The sequence below is a fragment of the Anser cygnoides genome, chromosome 4 (genome assembly GCF_040182565.1).
Source record: "Anser cygnoides isolate HZ-2024a breed goose chromosome 4, Taihu_goose_T2T_genome, whole genome shotgun sequence".
In the NCBI taxonomy this organism is placed as follows: Eukaryota; Metazoa; Chordata; class Aves; order Anseriformes; family Anatidae; genus Anser; species Anser cygnoides.
The window spans coordinates 26,464,140-26,483,788 of record NC_089876.1 but is presented as its reverse complement, the minus strand read 5'-3'; the positions used below and the strand labels follow the sequence as shown (position 1 = coordinate 26,483,788).

Below are 19,649 nucleotides of genomic sequence, written 5' to 3'. Positions count from 1 at the left end.
CTCATGGAGCTGCATTTCACAGAACAGAACAGATTTCAAAGCAAGCACTGCCTTCTCATCAAGCAAGAGGCACTGTGACTGTGATTTCACAACCATATGCGAAGAAACTATGAAGTTTTTATCAATAAAAAGTGTTACAGACAAAAAGAAAGGTAATGTACAAATATATAAAGGTATAATAGTACTCCATTATAGAAATGAGTTCATTACGCTTTGCTCTCTGGAGATATATTTCAAATTTACCCTTATGAGGTACCCTGATGACCCTTCATTCCTCTCAGATAAAATTTAACAGATTTAAAAAATGCTTTCCTGCTGCCTGTCTTATTCAGAAAAGGACTGTTTAACGAGAATGATTTAGAGCTGTTAAGCATTATAAATACAGAACTAAAACCTTCTGAATAAGCAGCACTACCTCTTAGCAAAATAAAATAAATAAAAATTTGCATGTTTTGAATCAAAAGATAATAATGTCTTTTGTTTGTTTAAAGGTCATCTTGTAATCTTGTAACTCTTCTGAAATAAAATATTTGTTTAGAATGCTGAAATAAAATTTACTTCTGAAATGTTTTGTCCATTATATTTGCATGTCAAAGTATGACTTCCATTATACTCTTCCTTCTACCCTGTTTATTAAAATGTTTTTCCTTGCAGTTACATGTATTTAGCTAGGTGGAGGATTGGAAATAGAAAATATCTCTACAAATTAGTATTGTAGAGAGATCACAAAATCATGGCTGTCATCAAGATTATTTTTTTTACAATCAGGGTAATTTCAAGGTTCAGAGGAATATAATAGTAATGAATATCCTTATAATGAAGACATTCTGTAAATATTGCATTATATGAAGGGAGAATAAAATTGCAGATGCCCCTAAGAGATAACTTTTTCATTTATTAAATTTTCACAAAAATCTCTAAATTTGACCTCTCATCTTCTGAGTAAAATCAGGGTTGTTATTGATACCACTGGTTTAAACAGGATTCCTTACTCGTCATCTACCTGCAAATGATATTGACTCATTCAGACTGTAGCTATCAATCTAAGCTTAACCCAACATCCTCTGCTTCCCATAAGGCTTTCTTTTTATATAGGTATTTATTTGGGGGGAGGTGGGGGAGAAGATCTTGCTGATTGTTTCTATATTTATTCGAATAGTAGTGGCATCGTAAACTGCTTTCTTTCACATTACACTACTAAACATCTTACTGCTAGAATTTTTAAACCTATTTCAAGCTCAATTCCTAATTCAGCCAAATAAATCTGTAAAATGTCCTTTTAACTTTGATTCCAAACAATTTGGAATTTGTAGGAACAATTGTACAATAGCTTGCATAGTAATAATTTAATAGTAACCCAAAACATCATTGTTTATTGCATATTTTAAGAGCTAGCCTCATAGGATTTCTAAGCTTGAGTTCCAAGAACATACATAAGCAACAACAAAGAGACTTGTACAGCTACCACATGTTCAAATACATTCACACTGAGAAGAGAGAGTACCATTAAATGTTAAAAATTCATTAAGATTAAAACAGTCCAACAGTCTAAACAACAACATTGCTATGAAACACATCCACGAGTTGTTATTGCCAGCTGGGAATAAACCCATTTAAACATCATTAGACTTCACCACCAGATGAGCCCAGAAGCCCTGACTGGACTCGAAGATCAGAGTTGGGAGTAAAAGAGTTTTTCTTGTATGCAACCTGTGTCAGTGATGAGTACAATAGCTCTCAGACAATTTCTTCTCATCAGAAAACCTTGAAGTTCATCTTTCTTTAAGAAAAAACAAAAGGTAGCTCATTGCTCAGTATTGTTGGTTAATATTTTAGTGGGATAAAGAATAAAGTCCATGTTAAAGAATCATGGACTTACATGTCACAGAGAACTACTGTACTCAGAATGGAGAAAAATGTAAAGCAACCTCTATCAACACATGAGCTATATGCCCAGAAAATCTTCATTCTAGATTTGGATCTCCTCAGTCTTGCAGCCTCACCATTTAGATGTGCTAGGCCTTTGGAAATTACAGTATTCTGCTCTACAGAAAAATCAGACATATTTTCTTCAGTTGAGAAATGGGAAAAAAAAAAAAAGTGTATTTTACTTAATTTACTGCAAGGGTATGCAATATTTCAGCAGTTAATATTCAGAGTAATATGACGTCCTGTGAGGAAAGGCATGATACATTATAATTTCAAATTATCATCACTAATTATTATCACTAACAACAAGTTGCCACTGAGAGAACATTTTGTTTATTATAGATGAACTAAATCTCATGTATTAGTATTCAAACTCTATTGACCATTTATTATTATTATTATTATTATTATTATTATTATTATTATTATTATTATTTTATTGTCATTAATGTCCCTATCAGATTTTGCTCACTCTCAGGGTTAAAATCCATCCTACTCTTAAAGCTGGAATATATTCTCATCTCATCTTGTAAAAACAAAGACAGGTAGAATTGGGGTACCTGAAATTCCTAGATCACTCCATTCAACTATGACAAGTAAAAAACAAACAAAAAAAACCACAAGCAACTAATCCAACAAACATTATATTTGGACTAGAAATACATTGGACAGAAAGTACCACACAGATTTTTAAACTGCTTTGTTTTCCTTTTTTGTCCAGTCAGCATGTGAGCTGGAACTGTATAATCATAAGACAACTATAGCAATAGGCAGATGGTGTGTGGGTAAGCCAAGAAATAAGCTTCACAGAAATGCATTGGTGGAAAAAAGCTACCTGGGAGTAATCCACAAGAGAACTACTTTCAGTGATACAGTTTGATTTTATTTTAGTCGTGAGTACACTTAAGGGTTCTTCTGCTCCCTATTTTTATACATGCCAATGTGAAGGGGAACTGTTTAAAAGCAGTGGGCTTGGCAAAGCTGCTGTGTATATGGCAGGGCCATGCCAAGTGTGCTCCAGAAGGGGTCATTTGCACATAATATAAGAGGGCTCATTTCCACCAAAGGGTGGATTTGGAGGAAAAAGAGGTTTCATGATCACCACAGGCTTGCACATTCTATCAATTTATGCTGGCAATATCACACACGTTGTGTCCAACCTAAGAATTTAATGGCACACTCCAATTTGCCTTCCTTCTTTCAAATCCCACATCACTTCCAAGCACCTCAGCACAAGAAGTACCCACAGACATACAGAAACACGTCACAGGATAAATAACAGGCTCAAAAAATAACAGCAATCATTATTTTCAGAGAAACTATCATATAGGATATGATAATGACATCAAACTCAGGTCATCTTACAGCCACATACTAGAACATGGGGGGTTATCCCATAACATTTAAATCAAACATGCAAGTCCCAGGTGATAAGAAGGATGGGTTAAAAACAATAAAGGTGAAACACTCATTTTAAAAATCATGGAGAAAAATCATGAATCCAGATACAATTGGGTTGTAATTTGCTATACTGTCTCCAAGGCTCCTTTGCCTCCAGAAGTTTCACTAACCTTAATTGTAATTTGCTTTGGCTTAGGATACTGTCCATATCAAATTATTTTGCAACTGATTCCAGGTAATTGGATTAATGTGGATTCAAAATCCACAGTCACAAAATTATTTAAGCAACTAATATTGTAACAGAAATGTTGGTACCTGAATAAGCAACTGTAATTAGTATTTCAATTACATTGTGTTCCCTGATTAATCACACATTTTACAAAAATACTGCATCTTTGAAAATGAAAGATCAAGATCTCTTGGGAGAGAGGGGAAGAGAATAGCCCACAGGGAATTCATCATTAAGTTATCAGCTGAGTCTTCACACCTTGGCATGACAAATTTCTCACAAAGCCATGACCATCATTTCAATGGCTTGCCTAATTTTTAACTATAACACATACATACCAAAGGGGGAAAAAAAAAAAAAAAAAAAAAAAAAAAAGTAGGGAATGCAATTTGCACCAGAAGCTTAATGGATATTAAGTTAAAGGATACACACGATCTCCATGTATTCTCAAATTTATTAGGTTGCAGTCCATAACCATGAGACAGTTTCATGGAACCTTTGTTTTATGACAATAAAAAGGAAGACATTAGTGTTTTTCTACAAGAGGTGAGAGAGGTGAAGTCATTAGCATTTGTACAGCAACTTTGTCTATAGAGTGATGTAGTAACAAGTTCGCATCCTCTTCAATTATAAAGTTCACAGAAATACCACATTACCTGAAAACCAAAAGACAAATCCTCTCCTAATGTAGCTCTACTGAGACCTATTTCTATGAATAATTTGACCTTAAATTCTCAGCTCCACTGACTACAACAAGCTTCTAATTCGTAAAATTATTTTAAATTAATAGTTGTGTGTTGCCCAACCAATAATAAAGTACTGCGAGAATTTTCATGAGGGCAATTAACATCCAGGAAAGCCAGAATAGGCATTGAAACCCACATCTGTGAAATTCCAGCAGGCACACCAGAGCTGGCATGCCTTTTTGTTCCAGGAGGTGGAAGGGGAGAAACCAGCTGTATGAGAAGGCTTCAAGAAAAGTTTAGCTAACATCTTCTTTGAGCTCAAGGGAGACAGGCGAAGCAAAAGCAAAATCTGAAGACCCAAGGGTGTAGGTCCCTTCCTAGGTTCAGGGGTCAGTCTAAGACTAAATTATGAATAGGAGATTTTTATTTTTTTTTCTGTCTTTGAAAAAAGTTGTTGCTTTTTAAAATATATCTATATTATCTTTTCATGGCTTATTCTGATCACAAGGCTTGCAGAAATCAGTTCAGCTTTGATCTGTTGGATATAGAGTTGAGAAAATCCCAGCCAAGAACAATTCAAATAAATGCAGGATCTTCCACAAGGTCGGATGAATTACTGAAAAAGGGAAAGATAACCATTGGAGTTTACCACATTGATTGGCAATATACATATATATATATATATTTATAATTACAAAGGAATTATCAAATGGAGATACATGATAGCATTGGCATGATAACAAAAGTGATAATGAAAAGTGAGTAGTGTTACTTTTTCCAAACTTGCAAAATATTAATTTTTATCATGCCGTGTTTACTCTGGACACTTAAATTGGCAAGTAGACAAAGGAGAAAATATATATGCTTAGCTACCAATACCAGCCTGAACTCAGAACAAATGCTTGAAATTCTTGGTTCCTGAGGAAGGTGAAACTCATACCTCCTTCCTTGTTTTTTATTCAGAATACCTGCCTAGGCTTCCAGCAACAGTCACTTGAAGCAACTTTGACAAATCAACATTTGCTAAACTTAAGTATTGAAAAAATATAGCTCTTACAAATTAGAAAATGAATTAATGCAAAATAATATTATAAAATAATTGAAAAGTGATACTAAATTTAAAATGGTACTCAGTGTAATTAATATGTTGCCTTATATATAAGCTAAAATTGACTGATTTAAAAAATATAGACTATATACATTTCTGGAATAATATATATATATGATTGTTTTTAATGCACTGCAGTTGGCAAATTCTAATTAAAAAAAAAAAACAAACAGTATGTGGAATTAATATCTGAGTATGTCAGCATCCTTAAATCACACTGGATGCAAAATTAAGTCAAATATTTGCACTGCCATATTCTATTGTTATTTGTAGAGCACTACAAATCCACACATGACTACAGAGAGCACAGATATATCAAAGTCAGCACTTGAAAAGGCTTTACAATGTGAAGAACTAGATCCTCTAACCTTATTATACCTATGCTTAGGATCAGTGGAAACACAGCATCTCCTTGTTTGTGTGACCCTGAAGGGAATTCTGTCAAGGCAATCCTCACTGTTGAAGTGTGTTTGTATGCAAGAAGGCTTTCCATGTTGTGGTGCTCATCCATGGCATGAGAAATGGAAGAAGAGCACAGAGTGTAGAAGGCCTGGGGTGGCACTTTGGTTCCTATGTACCACTTTGATTGTCTGGGCTGTCTTTAGGCTCAGGCATTATTAAGCACCATCTCTTAGCAAGCAGGCTCCACTGCCATTTTGACACTCCAATTTTGTTTTAGCCAAAGCCTTGGAAAGCTAAATAAGAACCTGATGCTGGGGAAAGGATTGTGCTATTATTCCTAAATGAGAATGTCATATTTGGAAGTCATCTTCAGTGGCTAGGGACCATCTCTCACTGTTCCACTGTTCCTCTTGCATAATGAAAAACAAGAAACCAAAGTTCAGAGTACAGTTTTGTCTCAGCTCCCCCCCCCCCCCCCCCCCCTTTTTTTTTTCATGAGGTCTAGCTTTGCCATGGCCACCCATCCTTTGGTCAGCAAACCTCAGCTCTGCAAGTGTCAATTAAATCTCTCTGAGCTGGTTTTGTCTTTAACATCTACAATGTGGTTGTTGTATGGAGAAAACAATTTACTGCCCTGGGTAGGTAAGGCATGATATTGATCTCATCAATACACGTATAAATATCTGAAGGGAGGGTGTCAAGAGGATGGAACCAGACTCTTTTCGGTTGTACCTAGCAACAGAATGAAAGGCAACGAGCACAAACTGAAACACAGGAAGTTCCAGCTGAATATGAGAGGGCACTTCTTTACTTTGAGGGTGACAGAGGACTAGAACAGGTTGCCCAGAGAGGCTGTGGAGTCTCCTTCTCCGGAAATATTCAAAACCTGCCTGGATGCCATCCTGTGCAATGTGCTCTAGATGATCCTGCTTGGCAGGGAGGGTGGATTGATGATCTTCAGAGGTCCCTTCAAACCTTGGCCATTCTGTGAAAACTTCTCTTGTGTCTCTCAGGCACCAGAAGAGATTATCAAGATGACCTGTGCCTCAGAGTGCTGGGAAAAATAAACCCTTGATACTCTGTTTGAAAGCAGTGTCCTGATACTCCCAGCCTTTCATTCCAAAATTAGGTGCTGTGAATCTGTAGCCGCAGGCATCAGGACTTTATTGAGGGCAAAGCCTACATAGGCAGGCTCTTGTGACAAAATTGTTTTTCATAGAGTATTTTAAGGAAGATAAGTTTAGCTCATTATTTCTACCAAAAAGCTTAAATCTAGTCTGCTGTCTTTAAGTATCAGGGTTTATTCACAGCTTCAAGGCACGGCATCAGAGAACCAGCTACATTTAGAATATATGATCCACCGTGAGGAAGTGTTGGCAGATTTTGATTATTTTTTTATGCTGTACCATGGTCATAGAAAGTTTTCTGGTGTTAATAGCTACATAATATGACTGCTAAATTTCCACTACACTGTATGGATTTGCGTGTTTAGACTACAAGAAAAACAGAAGGAAACAAGTACTGTAGCCAAAATCTAATTTTCCATTTTCTTTTTCAAATGCCAGTACATAGTCAGATATATACCATAGTCAATCCAAGGATTTTCAAAGATTATCTGACCACTAAATTAATCTGTTTTCCTGACTCTTGTTTATAGCTGCATTGTCTTGAGAAAAGTCTGTTCTTACTTCTTATCAAATCCTTTCCCAGTACTTTGTTGAGATCTGTTAAGAGAAAGCAGTGAAGTTTTTAAATTAATCTTTCTACGTAGCTATTCATGAATAACTAAAATATACCTGCATGCATGTTTAATTGTGTCATGTATCTTCTAATCTGCAAAATTGCATGAGACTCGGTGCTAGGATGTGTTATAAGCTTTTTTTTTTTTTTTTTTTTAGTTCTGTAGTGTAAACAAGACTTAAATTATCTGCATATGTGCAGATTCTGAGACAAGCCCAGGGTAGTACCTGTTTCGGTCTGGCAGGTTTTTATGGTTTGCTTATCCCATCACTATTTCTTTCTGCAAGTTTTTTCAAAGCATGTCTATGACATTTCTGGAGTCCCTTGTCTCTTCCAGTACTGGAGTTATGTGGCAGAACAGAATAATTTAGTGAAGTGTCCCTGCTAAGTTGAACTACACTGAACAAAGTGAGACACTTACATAGAAAAACTATTTGAAAATTATAGATAGACTGCTTCACTGATTATACATTTGTTCTGCAGAACATGCGATATATAAATATAGGCTGTTCAAAATCCCTGTCTAAAGTATTGGATGTAAAATTGATTTTAGTTAAATTGTTATTCTCCTTTTGGTCAGTTAAGGTTGCTATTTTTTCTTGTGAGATTTTTTTTCTTTTGAAGCTGAACCAAAACCAAGAAGTGTCAGCACAAATCCCAAATATTTCCACTTGGCTTGGCTTCTGTAGTGACTCATCTTAGGTACTGTTTATTTTCTTTCTGTTCTCATTCACACTCTTTGCTATGATTGAGCTTCCCCACTGGTTCTCCTGAGAGCATTTTATGATTCCTGTGATTCAGCTGCTCTCTTCTGCTCTTACTGGAGAGGTGACCACAGTGAAACAACAGAAACACTGCTGAAAACCAGTGCAAACAAAAGGAAGAAGTCAGACATCCCAAATCTCACATTTCATGTGTTTTTCCTGTGTGATATTTTTCTTGCAATCTCTGTGAGAAATTAAAAAGCTTTCTGTGAACAACACATGTATTTTGAAAAAGCTCTCATTTTCCCTGTAAACCCGGGCCATTAGAATTACACCGGTTTCAAGCCATTATGATTTCAGGTGAAGGATGCCAGCATACTCCTATTCATAGTAGATGGATGCTGGCTGCTTATCTTCTTAGGGAAAATATTTATGGAATATAAACTGTGTTTTATTTCTTATAAATAAATAAATAAATAATCCTGTATGCAATGTCACTACAAAATTATACTGATTATTTTGTCATACATATCAAACTGACAGTTCTAAAGAGACTGGAAATTGCCATAAGATTTCCACCTCTAAGTATACAATGACATTATAATGTGGCTTAGAGTCATGTTGCCTCATGTGGCTAAAATCTCAGTTTCCTTAGACCACCATTTTCACAGACAGATATTTTAAAATAAAAATAAAAAAGATTTATTTATTTTGTCTACATATAGAATGCAGTGTTTAGACCGGTAATGGCATGAAAAACAATTTAAATTAGCTAGGTGCAGTTAGCCGTATACCATTAAAATTGTCAGACTGAACTGCAGGTCATGGCACAGATGGGCTGCCAAACATTTGTCACTGCATGGCCAGTCACCAGAATGTATTTCAGATAAAAGAGTGAGTTGAAATAATTAGTTGCACTATTCCATTGAGCTGAACAAAATTAAATTAATTCTCTGCAAATGCAGGATCTAAGATCAAGCTAAACTTATTCTTGCTTGTGTTGACACAAAAGAGCGGTTAATCAGCTTAAGATGATTCCATAAATTTCAAAGCATCTTCAGTTCAGGTGTGTATTCCAAAGAGCTGTAGAATGTGGATTTTAGAAATCTAACGAAAAATCAGACATATTGAAATATTACACAGGAGAATCCATCAAATCATAGTTACACTTCTATGTGGACCTTCTACTATTGACTATTTCAAATTGATTTCCCCTTTACTGAGCAGAGAGGACTGGGCAGAACTGAACAGACATCCTAAGTTTCTTGTCTGTATGTTGGGCAGAGTAAGAGAGAAAAGAGTCTTCCCATGGGAAAAAAATAATTTTTCTGTGGAAAGTGCTCTGGTGATATTTCACAACAGCATGATATTTGGGCAAAAAGTGGTGCAATAAAAATGTCCATAATTGAATTATTGAATTTATTGAAAACATAAATATTTGATAAATTGCCATGCAATCCCAGTTTGGTTGTTTGTGTGGGATATATATATATATATACAGACTGATTAAACTGTTATAACTGTTATTAAACATATATATATGTAAACAGTTTAATCAGTCTGATATAACAGTGTGAGTTTTATCAGCTTAAATATTTCAGTCTTACATTCAATGAGACAAACTAAAGTAAAATAAAACAAATTAAAACTGATGATATAATTAAGGCCTGCAGCAGAACAGTTAACTTACTGAATGCAAGTGTGTAGAAAACCCATTTGTCAATTTGAAAAGCTGGTATTACATTGCACATACAAATCCATGAGGGAAAATCTAAGCTGCAACCTGAAGGTAGAAGTGATAGAAAGAAAGCAAAATAATTAAGCAATTGAACCTGAAAATCTGATTCACATTTTCATCAAGTTGAAGTGCTATATTCCTCTCTGAAAACAGTCTGTATCGATGATCAGAAAGTTTGGGACTGTGAGTTTTGAAGAAACTATATTTTTTAAACTGTTTTCTGCTAGTAGTGTTCTATTACTGCCATCATCTTTGTTTAATCATTAGGTAGCACAAAAAATGTTAGTTTCAGTAACAGATAATGCATAGGTTCCTCTGCTGACAAAGCTGAAAGTCTTTTTTTCAGTTTTATCTTGCTGTGACAGGCAGTTTCAAGGTAAGGTGACTTACTTTGCTGGCTCTGTCTTTTATATTTAATTTCTTTCACAACAAACAAAGAAACTAAACTTGATAGACTGACTTACCCATTCCCTAGAGTGTTTTCAGCCCCAGAACTGATAAAGAGATGGTAAACTAAATTTAAATCAAAGTTTTCCTTTTAAAGAGCAAAACCTAGCTGAATGTCTGTATACTTGTACAAAACTTTCGTAAGGCAAATCCTTCACGCTTTCCAAAGACAATAACTATTTCTGTAGTTACCTGTGAGATGTTACCTGCGACCAGTGAAGAGTTGCAGGCCCTCCCTGGGCGAAGAGCTGGGCTACAGCTCTTTCTGTAGAACTGAGTCACATCAGCTGTACTGGAGTGAAGAACCTCTGACATCGTTTCGTACACTTTTCCTCCTCATTTAATCACTTTTTTCCTTATTGTTGACACTGCAGTCTGTGTCCTCTGATGGAAAGCAGAGCCACGGGCTGCCAGCACAGTGGTTTCAAACAGTTGCTGTGGCATCTGAGCTGTAATGCCCAACTTGAAGCCCTGAGCAGCAAAGCTGTCTACTTATAGGTGAAGTTGCTTGATTTGCCTTTTTACCTAACTCAGCTTAATGTCCCCTGCTGCTGCCCTCATTGCTGTACACCAAAATTGGCCTGGGATGCTACCTCAATAATGAGAGCTAATGGCACTACATGTATTGTTTTCCTCGCTCCTTGCTAACATAAGAGAATATACTAGGAGTCAGGTGGTGGCTGATAGTATCTGAGATTCAGATTCTTTTTATGACTTGGACAGGGTTCAGGCAATAAGATAAAAATAAGCAAGATCACGTTGCAAAATACAGACACTTCACTGCAGCTGAGCTTTTCTGGTTAAGGGGTTAAAAAAAAAAGAAAAAAAAAAGAGAGAGACGAACAAACCATAAATTTCAGGGGCCCAGTACTCACCCGGAACTGTTGCAGTACATTTATCATTGTTACATAACCCTAAAAGGCTTTGTTGGCTCAGTTTTCCCTGACTTGAACATTTTAACTGCAAATTAATACATGCATATGTAGATCAGTCCACTGCATGTAGCTACCTGGTGGGTAATTCCCAGATGGGGATTTCTCTTTCTCTACATCAGCTTATTTCTCTCTCTTTTTTTTTTTTTTAATATTTATTAATAGCTCAAAAATAGCGTGTAGGTTATATAACTAATAAATGAAACCAGAGACAAATCCTAGCCTTAGGCAGTATGAGGAAAGGATAGCAACTGTCAACCCTGACTCCCTGTTTGTCAAATACTGAATAGGATGTTAACTCGTGAACAATTTACAAGCTTGGAAATGTCACAGACATGGGTGAGTCAGGGTTATTGTCCAAATCCACCATTAAAAAAAAAAAAAAAAATCTGTGGTAGGCAAACATTTCATCTGTATAAATTAAGGTTTTATTTTCCATATGTTGATATAAATCATTGCTAAGGTGTTCTGCAGCAATTAGGTAAAGGAACAAGCTGCTGTTCTGCCCTGGCCTGTCTAAAAAGGTCAGAAGGAAAGACCACTTGGTCTCTGGGAGATCACCTACTGCCCTTTCCAGTACAGAAGGAATATCCAGGACTATTTCTCTGCTATGGAATGATCTCTTCGCTCTGTCTTCATTTTCACTGATTTTGGATCCCTAGGACACTCAGGGTGAAATTCAGAGAAAATGGTCTGTGTCTTACAATCATATTACATTTGAGGGTTCATTAGCATAGAAAACTGTTGCTTATCTTTACAGGTGAACTCAGAAGGGAGAATTTAAGAAGTTGTTGAGGGAAAATATTATTGGGCCAGGAAATTACTGAGGAACTTTTTAAATCTGTCACAGAGAAAAAAATCCCCTATTGAATCATCAACTTTTTTACTACAACATCTGATTTCTTCTTGAAGGTATCCCATACAACTCCTGACTGCTTACAGCCCTCCTTTAAATTGAAAGATATAACAGAAATCTATGATACAACTTGGCTGAAAGTCAATGTATTTATGTCAGAGATAAATTTGCACATGAAAGGTGCAAAAGCAATAAGGAAGACAGAAGTAAAAGGCAATGGAGATCAATTAGCTAATTAATCTTGAAGTAAAGTTTCTCAGCCTTTCCATCTTATTATGTAAAAAGGAAATACCACTAGCCTGGTTTAATTGAAAAAATTCATATGCAGTTTTTTATTGGAATACTAAATAAATCTGTGATGTTTAAAACTGAGAAACATCAAACCCAACATAGTTCATTAAAAAAAAAAATTCTTAAGTGACTGATTCCTTTTTATCTTTTGCTTTATAATGTTTATTCTAAGCTGTTTTTATTGTTATTGTTTTTTTTTTTTTTTTGGCCACATTTTAAAATAAGTTTACATATAAAAAATGACTGGTTAAAATGACATGCCCATAATAGACAATGTACCAATGCTGCTTTTCAAAGTGACCTCTAATTGTGATTAATTATAGTTGAATTGACAGAAAAAAAAAAAGTTTCTAACTGTTACACCTCTAAGACCAATTAATCACTGGAGAACTCAGCTGTGTTTATATGCAACTGTTGACTATCAAGTAAAATCTGACTGCAAAACTTAGCAAATTGAACTTGCCAATATTTTCTTTCTGTAGTGATTGTTGTTAGTGATGGTAGGAGTCTGGCTTGGTTTTCAGATCATATACAATCTGCAAATCTGAGAGATACATTTTTAATGCAGAGCAAACTGGACAGAAAAATGACAAAATGAGCATGGCATCCTCACTACGTCATGCCTTTCAACCCAACACTGAATGCAACTGCCTGTGGGCTTCTTCTTTCCCAGGAATAGAAATGCAGTGTTTGCAGGGAGTTGTGTCTCACTAAGAATGCCCAAGTATCAGCTTCAAAGTTGCTCTCTGCATTCTTATCGCTCATTATTATTGTATGGTGGTTTCCCTCTTACAAACTAGTCAAACACTGCATGAATGAAGCATTTTATTTTATTTTCCTGCAATCAGTTGAGAAATATTTCTAGCCCAGGGTGAGTTAGATTTCAGAGTCACCTTACTTAAATTTTCCAGTCACCTACTTTCCTGAAGTCACCAACTTAGACTTCAACAGGAGCATAATAACATCAAGGAGAAGAAAGAAAAAGCATCACATTTTAATCAATAAAAAATGAATTTTTCTTATATTTTTCTTATGATCTCTTTCAAACATTAGCAGTCAGAAGCAGTAAAAAAAAAATGTTTTTAATCCTCTTTTCATTTTGAAGCAAAGAATAGTGATACGTTTCAGTATGCTGAAATTTGTAGAGAGAAATTAATTTTGGGAGGATAGGTGGCTGCTTTCAGAATAAATATCTGAAAACTTCTTAGTAGCAAATGCACCGCTCAAAGCATGAGTCACAGAGGCAGCATGAAAAGGAGACTTGCAGCTCTCCTGAGCAGATTGACCAGCCTTGTATTTGAACTCTCTGCACAGAGCAGCCTACATATTTGCTGGATTACCCAGTGGTATCTATAGAAAGTATGCACTTGCATCTTCAGATCCAAAAATAAACAAGTAGGACTACTGTTTTTTACCTGTATCTTTCAAGAACAGGCAAGAAATAGCAGTCTCCTTTCCCTAAAATAGAACCCAAAATGTTCCTGCCTTTATGTTCAGTAAGATTAAAAGAGGTCAGTTCCAGTTCATCATAAAACACTTATGAAAGAGTTCCCCCATGACTTATAACCCAGAAAGAACTAGTTTAAGTTTTCTGAATTCAAAATCTTCATTATCCATTAAAATTACTATAGTTTCACATGCAATTAAAATAAAGAGAAAACATATGTCCACTGCTTGATTGGAATAGTCACCTCACAAACAAGGACATGGGCAAAGCAGAGACATTTAATGCCTTCTTTGCCTCTATCTTCAACACCGATGATGGACGTTGGGACCTGAAGTGCCTTGAGCTGGAGGACTGTGCTGGTGGGAACTCCCAGCCAACCCTGAACGTGTGCTGGATTTGGTGCTCCACCTGGATCCATACAAGTTCATGGGGCCTGATGGAATTCATCCCAGGGTGCTCAGAGAGCTGGCTGACATCATTGCAGGACCTCTCTCAACTATTTTTCAATGGTCTTGGGAATCTCGCGAGGTTCCAATTGACTGGAAGCTGGGCAAGAAAGCTGACTGGAAGCTGGGCAAGAAAGAAGACCCTGCTAATTACAGGCCTGTCAGTCTCATGTCAGTACCTGGTAAAATTATGAAGATTACCCTGGGAGTTATTGAAATGCACCTGGGGGACAATGCAGTCATAAATCACAACCAACATGGGTTCACAAGGGTCCTGCTTAACAAATTCAATTTAATTTTATGATAAGATCACCCATCTAGTCGATCAAGGGAAGCCAGTTGATGTTATTTTTTGGATTTCAGTAAAGTTTTCGATATGGTTTCTCATAGGATCTTACTGGACAAAATGTCCAGCATACAGCTAGATAAAAACATCATATGATGGGTGAACATTTGACTGACCGGTAGGGCTCAAAGGGTTATGGGAAACAGGTTTACCTCATGCTGGCAGCCAGTCACCAGTGGGGTCCCCCAGGGCTCCATTTTAGGGCCAGTTCTTTTCAATGTTTCCATAAATGATTTGGATGTAGGACTAGAAGGTGTTTTGAGTAAGTTTGTTGATGATACTAAACTGTGAAGAGCTGTTGACTCTGTCGAGGGTGGAAAGGCCTTGCAGAAACATCTGGACAAATTGGAGAGCTGGGCAATCTCCAACTGTATGAAGTTTAACAAGAGTAAGTGCCAGGTCCTGTACTTGAGAAGGGGCAACCCTGGCTATACGTACAGACTGGGGAACGAGATGCTGGAGAGCAGCCCCACAGAGAGGGATCTGGGGGTTTTGATAGATAGCAAGTTTGAATATGAGTCAGCAGTGTGCCCTGGCAGCCAGGAGGGCCAACCGTACCCTGGGGTGCATCAAGCACAGCATTGCTACTCGGTCAATGGAAATGATTGTCCTGCTCTACTCTGTGCTGGTGCGGCCTCAACTCAAGTACTGTGTACAGTTTTGGGCACCACAGTACAAAAAGGACGTGAAACTGTTGGAGAGTGTCCAGAGAAGGGCTACAAAGATGGTGAAGGGCCCGAGGGAGAGGAGCGGTTGAGGTCACTCGGCCTGTTCAGCCTGGAAAAGAGGAGGCTGAGGGGAGACCTCATTGCAGTCTACAGCTTCCTCATGAGGGGAAGCAGAGGTGCAGGCACCGATCTATTCTCTTTAGTGACCAGCAATAGGACCTGAGGGAATGGAGTCAAGCTGCGACAGGGGAGGTTCAGGTTGGATATTAGGAAAAGGTTCTTCACCAAGACGGTGGTCATGCACTGCAACAGACTCCCCAGGGACATAGTCACGGCACTAAGCCTGTCAGAATTTAAGAAGCGTTTGGACTATGCTCTCAGTCATATGGTCTGAATTCTGATTTTTGGGTAGACCTGTGTGGAGCCAGGAGCTGGACTCAATGATCCATCCTTGTGGGTCCCTTCCAACTCAGGATATATTCTATGATTTTATTCTATTCTAAATAGAATAAATAAAGGCCTTGCCTAATTCAAAAAAGATATGGTCAAAAAAAATTTAACTTTGAAAATGAAGCAAGTGTGATTCTGCTTAAATTCTTTCTCTTAGATTCCTGCCATATTAGTACCATAGAATAAGAACATTAAAGCACTCCAGGAAGAGTAAAATTCCTGTGGACATTAGAATGAGACCCAAGCTCCTAATATACTTTCAACAGATCAAAATAAAATTCATGTGATTATTTTTATCATAATCAGTTGAAAACACCAAGGTGGGGGGGGGGGGGGGGGGGGGTTGGGGTGGAAGAGGAAAAATAACAGAGCATGTTTCTAAGATTTCCATTATATTTTGCAGTTTTGCTTGATGCAAGAGCTCCTGACTGTGCTATGAAACAGAACAATGGTGCTCCTTACTCTTGCAATTGAACCATTCTTTCAGAAATCTTTTCATTCTGTCTACAGGAATTAAATTCAATATCTCTTACCACACTAATCCAATAGACTGCCATCTTTTATTATACTACACACAGAATCCAGGAATCAAGATTTTAATTCCTATTTGCCCTGCATCCCCCACATACAACTCTGTGTCCTTATTTTAATCTTCTCTCCCACATCCTTTCACAGAGTATGTCTTACTATAACGCAGTGTGATCTGTGGTATGTGACCAAAGTATGGGAGATAAAACAGTGGAAAAAATATATAGTCCTGGGAGAAGACATCTGATGTGTGATAGCCAATAACGATTTTATGTACTATATAAAACAGAATTTATGCAGAAGTTGTCATATTTTCTGAAAGCTGGGCTTTGGTACGAATGACAGCACAAGCTCCTCAGTCCTATGAAGCTTGGGCACTTCTGCATCTGTGCAGGAAAAAACAAAAACAAAAAAACTTCAGATGCATGGGAAACTTTAAATTCACAGGCAGTGTCACCTATGTCTCTTAGGTGGCCTTGGCATTAGGCAGTCACAGCCCAGATCATTGGTCTGTGCTGCCAGGTTTAGATATTCTTTTCCTCTTCCATGGAAGAATAAGAGTCCTTGCCACCTTCTCCTATTCTGCTTTCCCTCAGCACCAATCAGAGACCAACTACAGCCCTCCATGACTGCTTTCAGGGCTATGCCTTTGAGTTTATTACCCACAGAAACCAAAGTGATGGAGGTGGAGAAAAGCACATGCTGAGATCTCATCCTGATATTGAGTTAGGATATAGCCTAACAGGGTCACATTCAGATTCAGGAGGTGGAAATGCTGCCAGGTCTCACCAGAAAACTTTAGTCACTTAAGCTAACTAGATATGGCCCATAGACTTTCTAAAGAACACTACTTGATGCTTATAAATAAGTAGTCTCTATTTAGTATCGTGAAAGTCAGTGTTCAGCTTAACTGACTCATTTATTGGAACTCTACTGAGAGGGCAGGGAATTAGGAAAACCAAGAACACAGAATGAGCCATGAAGCAGAAGGACACAGCATAGCTGTGGGAACTTAAACCGTATAAAAGCAAATAAAATAGAATAAGTCATTCCTTCCCAGGAATGGAAATATGCATTTTTTCAAGTTTTCATAGAGAAATGTGACCAGAAAATAACTTAAAATAACTGACTAAATAAATAAACAAAATGACATTCACAGGTCTTCTCATTTAACAATGGGTACCTATTTAACTGTTGGTTTCTCAAAACCCAGCACATGTATTTCTCTACATGGCAGCCCATGCAGGGGTGGATGCTCTTTTAGGTTTTATGCCAGTTTGTAAGTTTTTCAGGATAAGAGCTCTCTCAAATGATGAAACCTCAAACTCTATCATTTGAAATAAAGTACTTTTTTTTTAAGCTTTCAGAATAGATCCTTAAAACCTTGAAAGGAAAATTAATCCTGTAAATCAGTAATGGAGCATGTGATTGTTAGAACAAAACAAAACAAACTCTAGTGCCCAAAGACTTGGTAAATAAATATTTCAATACTGAAATACTCTGCTTGGATTACAAGTTTTTCTTGTTCTCAACATGACAGATTAGGGTGTAATTCTATGTAGCAGGGCTAAATGTGTTACTTTTGCCAAACAATTAAAAATCTGTACCTTATTACAAGAAAATTGCCAGAATTTCTAAGAGTAACTTCCAGACAAAACATTAATATTTTCTGGTGTTTGTTGTTGCTGTTGTTTTTTTTCCTTTTTGTTTTTTTGAATGTACAAAAAATGTTCCCCAGCTACATATATTTTCCCTTAACATTGATTTTGAGCAAATTATGTATTCACATATTAAATATAAGATCCTCCTTTGTGTTAATTTCCATATCAACCAATAGCCTCACAAGTATCAATGAATATTCTTTCCCCTTGAAGGAAAAAAAAATAAAAGAGAGAGAGAGAGAGAATGTGGAATACTTTTGTAAAGGTGGTAGGTATGAAGACATGGCAGTGTTAAGGGAGAAAACACTGGAGTGCTAAGAAGGGGGAGGGAAGGCTGAGTAATCCAGAAGGAAGGCTGCCTTCCATTCAAGGAAAGGACCAGCAGTTCACTCCCTACCTGTCCTTAACCTCTCCAGCAAGCAGAAAAACGATGGACTCCACTCCTCTCCATAGTCCCTGCTTTCTGTTATTTTCCAGTTCAGTCTCCCTCTGATCCCATTGACACTGTGCCAAAAACCTGGACAGACAGTAAATTCCCATAGGATTCAATGGACAAGATGAATCATAGAGATTTTTCCTCAATAATAAGAAAGCTTCCACATGGATCCCACAGCACTGGATATAAACAGATCTTCAGACAGATGTTCACAGCAATGGTTAAACCAGGACTCTTCGTAGGGGATTATTTCTAAATTATCAATGGAGTACTGAGGTCCAGGAAGATTTTGAGCTACATTTTTCAAATGTCCATTAATGTTAAGAGACCATATTTTTATAGAAGCTTTCACTGTTATATCAGGACTCGCTACTATGACTCATCAGTACTGTTGCAAATAAAACCTTGAAATCTTACCAAGCTTTTCAGGTTTTTGAAAGATGCACATAAATAAAGAGTAGGATGTCAGAAAATATATCAGACTAATTTCGGGTAGAAATTAGACACTTTGACATATATCTGACATTGATGCTTTTTTTTTTTTTTCCCCCTCTGTTGATTTACTCACCTTTTGTATTCTGTTCTTGTGGGAGATGAAAATATCTTTAGCAAAGTAAACACTTCAACTCCTTCCAAAGACAAAAGAAAGAGGTGAGTACCTTTAAAGTGAGATTCAGATTAACCAGGGAACTCCTGTGACCTCTGGCTATATTGAGAATGATAAGGAATTCCAAACACCTGTGAGGAACAGGTACTAAAGCTTAAACAAACAGAAAATATCAAGTACAAAATGTTTAATGTGTGTAGTAGATTTAGGCAACTGTAAGAATAGGTAGTACTGCATAATGAAAGGACTGGGTCACTCTAACATTTAGGAGAACTGTCAGCCATCTAAACTTCAATTTAGCTAGAGAGGAAAGTTTTGCTCAGCATTTCTGAGCACTTGCAGCTTCCTTTTCTGAACTGAATATCAAGAGAAATTGATGTTTAGATGACTACACTGAATTTTAGAAAGAGTCTGTCACCTCTTGCATCTGTTCTGCTCTGAAATATAATTGCTTCCTCATCCCATACACACATGCAAGAGAGAGTAGTATAATGTTTGTGGTTGGTGCTTGTTTTATTTGGTAAAAAGTAACCAAGTTTTATATGAATAACAATATTTAAATGCAAAGAAATCTTCCTTTTAACAATGCTGTCTGGT

The 19,649-nt window shown here is 36.9% G+C and overlaps 2 long non-coding RNA genes across 2 annotated transcripts; both read right to left on the bottom strand.

Annotated features, from left to right (window-relative positions):
- Nucleotides 1-6,309: 6,309 nt before the first annotated feature.
- LOC136790830 (uncharacterized) lies at nt 6,310-11,266 on the bottom strand. Its single transcript, XR_010831544.1, has 3 exons — nt 10,577-11,266; nt 9,890-9,982; nt 6,310-7,479 (listed from the first exon to the last, which is right to left on the bottom strand). It is a non-coding gene; the product is annotated as an uncharacterized lncRNA (long non-coding RNA).
- Nucleotides 11,267-16,212: 4,946 nt separating this feature from the next.
- On the bottom strand, nt 16,213-19,116 carry LOC106030842 (uncharacterized). Its single transcript, XR_001203975.3, has 3 exons — nt 19,014-19,116; nt 18,407-18,526; nt 16,213-16,734 (listed from the first exon to the last, which is right to left on the bottom strand). It is a non-coding gene; the product is annotated as an uncharacterized lncRNA (long non-coding RNA).
- Nucleotides 19,117-19,649: the final 533 nt, after the last annotated feature.